Raw genomic sequence first — 8,498 nt, 5'->3', positions numbered from 1 at the left:
CTAATTCACACAGAGCAGTGTCCTCTTTCCCGACAATCTCAGCTCTCCCCTTCCCACTTAGCTACTCACTAGATCCTCTCTGCCAGACTCTAATTCACACACAGCCATTAACCCCAAACACCCTCTCTCTTGCTGTCATTCATATGCAGCCCCTGCTCGCTCGCGCTCTCTCTCTCTCTTTCTCTCTCTCTCTCTCTCTCACACACACACACACACTCACACACACACACTCACTATTGCTTTTAATTAAGTATCAATAGTATCTCAAAACAGATGTTGATCAGTAAATCCAGATGCATTTCACTTGTTTGTCTAGCTATATCAATCAGTACACTCCCAGTTCTTTTCCACAGGTGAAAGAGGGAAAAAGCCCTTATGTACCTTTCTAACACACATACACACACACACACCCTGTCCCTAACTGAACTGGCCATTGCTGTGATTCAGACTGTCACTGCTCTGCAACACAGCACTTTACTCAGCAGTGAAGACTTAGAGGGCCTGCTACCCAGTGGTGCTCTCGGGACTTTAGGGCAAATGTCTGGGCCCCAAGTCAGCAGAATGAGCAAGAGAGATGGGTTTGCTGCTTTTTGAAGTAAACGAATCAACACACCTTGCAAAACCAACAAGGACGCTGAGCAAGACTGCTGTCATTTGAGGGGCAAAAGCACAGACGGGGTAGTAATGACAGACTTCTTTTGAGTGCCAGGTTCCATGTTACTCCTTTCTATATTTAAAGGGCCTGCCCTCAAGGTGACAGATGCACATCATTTATTGAGCTCAAGTCCTGATCAATGTGTGAAGGTTTGGGTGGAATCATCATACTCAATCCTATTTTCTCCACCCCGCCCCCACAAACATTAATTTCTACCCTGTTTGACTGTCTGTACAAGCCTACAGTTTCCGCCTTTGCAAATGCATTGAACAATTAACATTCTAGATTAAATTGAGCTGCCCTCATCTATCTTATTCAAGCTGGTGGATAAATCCGTTTTGACCTCAGTATAAAAGTGAAAAGTATTATCAATCCACCCTACTCAGCCCTGACTTCTTCCTTCCTTCCTTATTCCTGATGTATTCACTATTGCTTTCAATTTAGTTATCAATAGTATCTCAAAATAGATGTCGATCAGAAAAACCAGATGCTTTTTACTTGCTTATTCAGCTATATCCATCAATACACTCCCAAGTTCATTTCTGCAGGTGAAAGAGGGGGAAGGGAATCCCTTTATGTCACTTTCTATCTCAATTCTGTTAATGAAGATTCATTTCGAGTTGCAGCTTTACATAAACACCCCTTTCCTTGTTTGGCGAGAAGGGAGGCGAGTCTTTCACAATCAATTTTAGCACTTACACAAAGGTGTCTCACTGCTGTTCTCTGCTTCCATTTGTCATGAAGAGTGAGCTGAAAATTACCCTGGCTGCCAATGGCATTGTCTGAATTCAAGAGCAGAGCCAATAGAGCCATGGAAAGCATGAAATGGCTGACAACACAATCATATTCATAATATGAAGCTTCATCTTTTATTGTCTCTTTTTCCCCCCTGAGGTATTGTAGGCATTAACAAGAGCTGGGTTTTAATATCTTTATGATTATGCTAATTTGGAGAAATATAATTTCTCATCCTGAAGAAGGTAAAACTATTTTGCTCATGCAGAGTGTACCCAAATCATGGGTGCACCATGGTTAGGATGGTGAAAAGAGTCGACTCCCTTTGCATTTAAAAAGTAAAGCATTAAGTGTGCATAAAAATGGATAGATTGGTGAAGACAGCCTGCAAAGTGTATTATATTGGGGAAATTGCTTTGTGCAATTGTGTCAATTGGGAAAAATTGCATTCCAAATTGTGTAAAAAACTAAAATGCTGCTGAATTTTCATGAGGATTTTTAAACACACACACACACACACACACTAACAGACATAGAAATGTTGAAAATTGAATTTAAGATTGATTTACATTCAAAACAAATCACCATGAAAACCACCATCTAAAAAAATAAACCCCCCCAAAATAACCAGAAATCTTAACAAAATATTAGCAACAGCAAGATAATTAAAACAAAGCACTCTCATAAACCCACAATCCCCCAAATAGCAAGAATTGCTCACTTACAGTGAAATCCTCTACCCACTTACCTGGGAGTAAGCCCATTGAACTTAATAGAACTTATTTCTGGGTAGACAAGTGTAGGATAACTGCGTTGTTAAAGCACAGTCCTGTAGATATCTATTCAAAAGCCAACCCTATAACCTAATCTCTGAAGGCACAGTTAAGAGGCAAGTTTCACTTGCTATCAAAAAGAAAGAAGAAACTGTGCCTGCCTTTATATCTTTATTTAAGTTGTCTATAGTGAATATGAAGAACTTCTGGTGATTTATACTAATCAGCAGACTCAAGTGATAAAGCTATTCCTCATTCCCATGAAAAGAAAAGAAAAATATCCCTGGACATAGAAACATAGGGAGTCAGGAAAAGGGCTTTCTCCATGACCTGCTAGCATTCTACATTTAGGTAAAGGTTAGAAGGAGAACATTTAAATATTAAAGTGCAGATGGCAAAAACTTTAACTGCCAATCATGCAATGTAACATGTAAAGGTAAAGGTAAAGGGACCCCTGACCATTAGGTCCAGTCATGACCGACTCTGGGGTTGCGGCGCTCATCTCGCTTTATTGGCCGAGGGAGCCGGTGTACAGCTTCCGGGTCATGTGGCCTGCATGACTAAGCCACTTCTAGTGAACCAGAGCAGCGCACGGAAACGCCGTTTACCTTCCTGCTGGAGCCGTACCTATTTATCTACTTGCACTTTGACGTGCTTTCGAACTGCTAGGTTGGCAGGAGCAGGGACCGAGCAACGGGAGCTCACCCTGTCGCGGGGATTCGAACCACTGACCTTCTGATCGGCAGGTCCTAGGCTCTGTGGTTTAACCCACAGCGCCACCCGTGTCCCCAATGTAACATGTAGCAGCTGCATAAATGACACAATAAGGTGGGCTTCGTTTTTGAATGAATCCCATAGCCCCCTGCAGCAATTAAGTTCCTTGCCTGTGAAGTAATTGAACAAAGGCGGTATCCTTTAAATTATTACCAAGATTGCGCTATATATATATATATATTTCTTAAAACAAGTGACTTTTTTAAAAAACCACTCACACAAAGCATAGCAAGTCTTTTAAAAATCACTTCTAATTGTTGGCTGCAGGAGTTTCACATACGATAGTTTCATATCATGGATGCCCTGGAGACCAATTAATATAGCAGCAGTTTTAGAACATTCTACCAGCAGAGAAGCCTTTCCACAGTCAAGGAACCCCAGAGCATCTGCCATGGAACGAACCTCTAAGGGTTTCACAGGACACTGGTGTAAGGTTGCCACCCGTCCCTTAAAATACGGGATCGTCTCATTTTGGGGGGCAAAGAGTCCCCTACCCATTTGATACATTTTTGAAGTTATCATTATCCTGCCAGTGGCAGAGAATATCTATTTTTTTAAAAAAATAAAATTTATTCAAATTTTGAAGATTACAAAAAGGAACAATAAAAAAAGGAAATACAAACAAACAATTAAAAAAAAAACAGATCAGACCTTTACATAACTTTCTTTCCTTTACTTATTTCCTTGACCTCCTCACACCTCCCTTTTTTGTATTCTAGTTCAATTAGATGTTTCAGCAAATCCTTTCCAGCTTTGTTTTTATCCTAATAATTTATCTTAATATACTGTAATTCTCGTCTTTCACCAATTAATAAATCAATTTTAACCTAATTTTTATATCATTTCTGCTAAAACCACATTACTTCATCCCAACAACCTTCTATCATTCCTTAATTTTGCAATGTTTCTGTAAATAAACTTTAAATTTTTTCCAATCTTCTTCCACCGACTCTTCACCTTGGTCTCGGATTCTGCCAGTCATTTCTGCCAGTTCCATATAGTCCATCACTTTCATCTGCCATTCTTCCCGGGTGGGTAAATCTTGTGTCTTCCAATACTTCGCGATGAGTATTCTTGCTGCTGTTGTTGCATACATAAAGAAAGTTCTGTCCTTCTTTGGCACCAATTGGCCGACCATGCCCAGGAGAAGGTATATTTCTGAAAGGTATATTTAAATACCTTTTTCTGAAAGGTATATTTAAATACCTTTTTCATTTCATTATAGATCATCTCCCAGAAAGTCTTAATCCTTGGGCATGTCCACCAAAGGTGAAAGAATGTACCTTCAGTCTCTTTACATTTCCAACATTTATTATCGGGCAAATGATAGATTTTTGCAAGCTTGACTGGTGTCATGTACCACCTGTAAATCATTTTCATTATATTCTCTCTTAAGGCATTGCATGCCGTAAACTTATACCTGTGGTCCATAACTGTTCCCAGTCAGCCATCATGATATTATGTCCAACATCTTGTGCCCATTTAATCATTGCAGATTTAACCGTTTCATCCTGAGTATTCCATTTCAACAGCAAGTTATACATTCTTGACAAATTCTTAGTTTTGGGTTCTAACAGTTCTATTTCCAGTTTTGATTTTTCCACCTGAAAACCAATTTTCTTGTCCAAATTGTAAGCCTCCATTATTTGATAATAATGAAGCCAATCTCGCACTTTGTTTTTTAGTTTTTCATAACTCTGCAGTTTTAATCTGTCTCCTTCTTGTTCCAAAATTTCCCAATATTTCGGCCATTTGGCCTCCATATTGAGCTTTTCCTGAGCCTTTGCTTCCATTGGTGACAACCACCTTGGAGTTTTATTTTCAAGCAAATCCAGTGGCAGAGAATATCTAAAAGATTTCCCCCTACTTCTCCCGTACTTTGCTCAACCGGTCCCTTATTTTTCCCAGGCAAAGGTGGCAACCTGTTGACCGCTGTAGCATAGGAAGGTGCTTTGTAAGGCCATTGATCCATCAGCTTTGTCCACATCAGGAGCAAAGAGAAGGTAGATTTGGATCGGCCAGTAGAACTCTGGGTGATCTGAAGTAGGGAGTCTGGGGTTTCTGACTCCCCACGGTCTAATAGTGGCTACAATGAAAAGGTTCCCACCTACCTCTCTAAATCAGGCTGTTGAAGCAAAAAAAGCTTGGTGGAAAACGAGGAGTGGATTTTTGTCCAAAGCTGAGCGGAGCATGTACTCAAAAACGAACTTTCCTCAATTCTTCTATGTGTCCTCTCATCAGAGCCATTATTTTGCACATCTCTCTGCTTGAGAAACCTAGACAGCATCTTAAAAAGTAGAGACATCATCTTGCCAACAAAGGTCCGTATAGTAAAAGCTATGATTTTCCCAGTAGTGGTGTATGGAAGTGAGAGCTGGACCATAAAGAAGGCTGATCGCCGAAGAATTGATGCTTTTGAATTATGGTGCTGGAGGAGACTCTTGAGAGTCCCATGGACTGCAAGAAGATCAAACCTATCCATTCTGAAGGAAATCAGCCCCGAGTACTCACTGGAAGGACAGATGAGGCTCCAATATTTGGCCACCTCATGAGAAGAGAAGACTCCCTGGAAAAGACCCTGATGTTGGGAAAGATGGAGGGCACAAGGAAAAGGGGATGACAGGACGAGATGGTTGGATAGTGTTCTCAAAGCTACCAGCATGAGTTTAACCAAACTGCAGGAAGCAGTGGAAGACAGGAGTGCCTGGAGTGCTCTGGTCCATGGGGTCACGAAGAGTTGGACACGACTAAACGACTAAACAACAACGACAACTGCTTGGTGGACCTTGTGGCTGTAATGAAAGAAAGGTAGATTGCACAAGCCTAAAGGCTGCCAAGCTCTGGTCTACACTGAGACGGACTGGTAGTCACTTTCTAGGGTTTCAGAATGGAATCTTTCCTAGTCCTACCAAGGGATACCTAAGATTGAAACTGGGAGACTTTGCATTCAAAGCATGAGCTGTCACTGACTTAGAGCCCTTTTCCTGAGCATCTGAATCTGGGCTCATGGATTGTTCTCCCCAAACAACCCCCAAGTAGTATCCAAGGTTTGTTCTCATGGCTTGTTTTGGTGAAAGAAACCACAAGCCAATATTTAGACGTAATGATAAGCCAGACCACATATTAATTTTTGGCAATGTGGCTCAACAATGTCCCAGTATGCTTCATGTTCTCCAATATGTTGTAACTATGGTTTATGGGCAAGCAGTTTGGTGCACCCCCAAACAAATCCTCAAAACAGAGAAAACAAATTTCAAGAAAGGTGAGCACTTCTAGATCAGCTTCAGTTACTGGCTCTGAGTTGTAAGTGAGTTAGATCTTTGATTTCCATTGCCATTCAAGGAGAACCAGGTACCCAATTTCTTTAAAAACAACAACAAAAATGCCCCATACAATATCGGATCCAATGCCAACACAGAAACTAATTTTAAAAAATATTGAAATAAAAAAATGGAGCTCGTCACAAAGTATGACAATGGCTCTGAATGTTAAAGAGGGGGGAAAATTTTGGGGGAAAAAATTAATATGGTTTATAGCAGTAATCCTCTTAAATACTTGAGGCTTTGCCAGCTTTTAGCTAACAAGCTCTGTTATTAACGGCTGCAGTGCTCCAACACTCAAAGGATTATTGTCTAAGTTTGCTGACCATGCAATGCCTACCGACCAGTTTCTAACATGCAATCTGTTATTGTATTTCACAAACCAGATCAATGCTTAAAACTGCTTGAAGCATAAAGTCTTGACTCTCCCTCTCGCTCTCGCTCTTTCCTTCCCTCCTGCCTGATAAAATAAATAAATAAGTAAGCAAATAAATAAATAAATAAAGTTGCATCGCTTCACTCTCTTTTTTTATCTGTGATTAAAGGCTATGATTATTATCAGCGAAGTTATCTGGCACCATTTTGGGGTTTGGGGTTTGATCAAGCAAACTTGAAAAGAACATCAAGCTTCTCTCATACACACACTATTTCTTTCGCTCTCTCTCTTTAAATTTACCTTTCTTGATTTTAAAAAAAAAAATGGGACAGAACTGTCAGGAAGCTGTCTCTCTTCTCCTAATTCTTAATATGGAACTTCTGACAAGTATACAGATTTGCCTTAATTATTTATTCATTTTATTGAAAGTGTCTTCATCTGCTTTAAATTTCTAATAAGTCTAATTTAAATAAAGAGAATCCTATTTGAATGTTGATTTCACATTAAAAAATCCGGAAGGTGGCTGTAGATGCACAGTCAAGGCATTTGGCACGAGCTCTTTCAATGAACACATTTCTTTTAAGCAACCCACTACTGTATTTTACTATAACCTAAAGATAAGAATGCACCAAGTTGGGTGCAAGTTTCTGTTTAACAAATACAGGTCAACCACCCTGCAAAAGAGCAAACTATGTCAAGTTTCCCCTCTTGTCCACCATGATGTGTTAGAATGGAAATGCATGATGTGGCATCACCACATTGGTGATGCTCTTCCTTATTCATTTCCACAGGGTGTAGGCAGGGAAATGGACAATGGGATGATATCACACCACATGTTTCCATTGCTTCACATTATGGGAAAAGGAGAAGGGAACTCAGCAGAGGGCTGCCATTTTGTCAAATCAAGCTCTACCTTTAAATATCCAAATGTGGGGCTCATTTGGCTGTAGAACTTTTAGGCAAAAAAGGGGAGCAGCTGTTACTCATTTGTTGCTCAGAGAAGCACATATCACAGCAAAGTGCCCTCATCGTTGTGCAAACAGCAGTATTATATCACCCAGAAAATGCTATTCTGTCTTTTTATGCACCTGTTAGTCCTCCATGTGCCTGACACAGGTTAAAGGGAATCTACAGATTGAATGGGAGGTAAAGCCACACCTCCTGCCCCTGCCCGAACATCACACACTCCAACTAGCCCCATCCGCACATGGACACAGAAAGATGGGGGGGGGGGGAATCTATGCACACATATCACTATTCATGCTGCTGTTGTTGTTAAATTTCTATAATGCTCTTCATCCGAGGATCACAGGGTGTTTTACAATACAAAACCCCCGAAACACATAGCATAATCACACACACAATCAAACGTAGCTTACCCTACAGATACACTCAACACATACATGAGGATTTCAGGGCTGGGGAACTGCATGATGGGGGCAAATGGAGAGAGGCAAGCTGAAGTCAGGGAGGTAGAAGAAGATCACACCAGCTGCCAGGCAGTGGTTGCTTCTGGTATGTGACTATTCCTTAGTCCTTAGCACAGAAGCAAGACAATCATCTGTTTCAAAGGCAAAGCCCTGTGCTGACCCGAAATCATTCATAATGTAGATTGGAGGCAGAGGGGGAGTGAAACCATACTGCTCCTTTCCCCTCCATTCTCTGTCTTCAGGTGAGTTGCCACCATGGGCATCAGGAAGCCTCCAGTTTGAGTCTCAGCTGGTACTGGCACTACCCTCTGCATCTGAGAGGACCTCCTGGGGCCTGGCAAGCAGATACCTAAGTAACATAACACTTCAGAACATTGTTATGCCTATATTGACCATGCATGTGCAGAAAGGCAGGCTAGAAGATGTCATCATATG

This window comes from Podarcis erhardii (assembly GCF_964252035.2).
Source record: "Podarcis erhardii genome assembly, chromosome: 4".
Taxonomy (NCBI): Eukaryota; Metazoa; Chordata; class Lepidosauria; order Squamata; family Lacertidae; genus Podarcis; species Podarcis erhardii.
The sequence above is the reverse complement of the archived record's forward strand: the minus strand, read 5'-3'. Positions refer to the sequence as shown.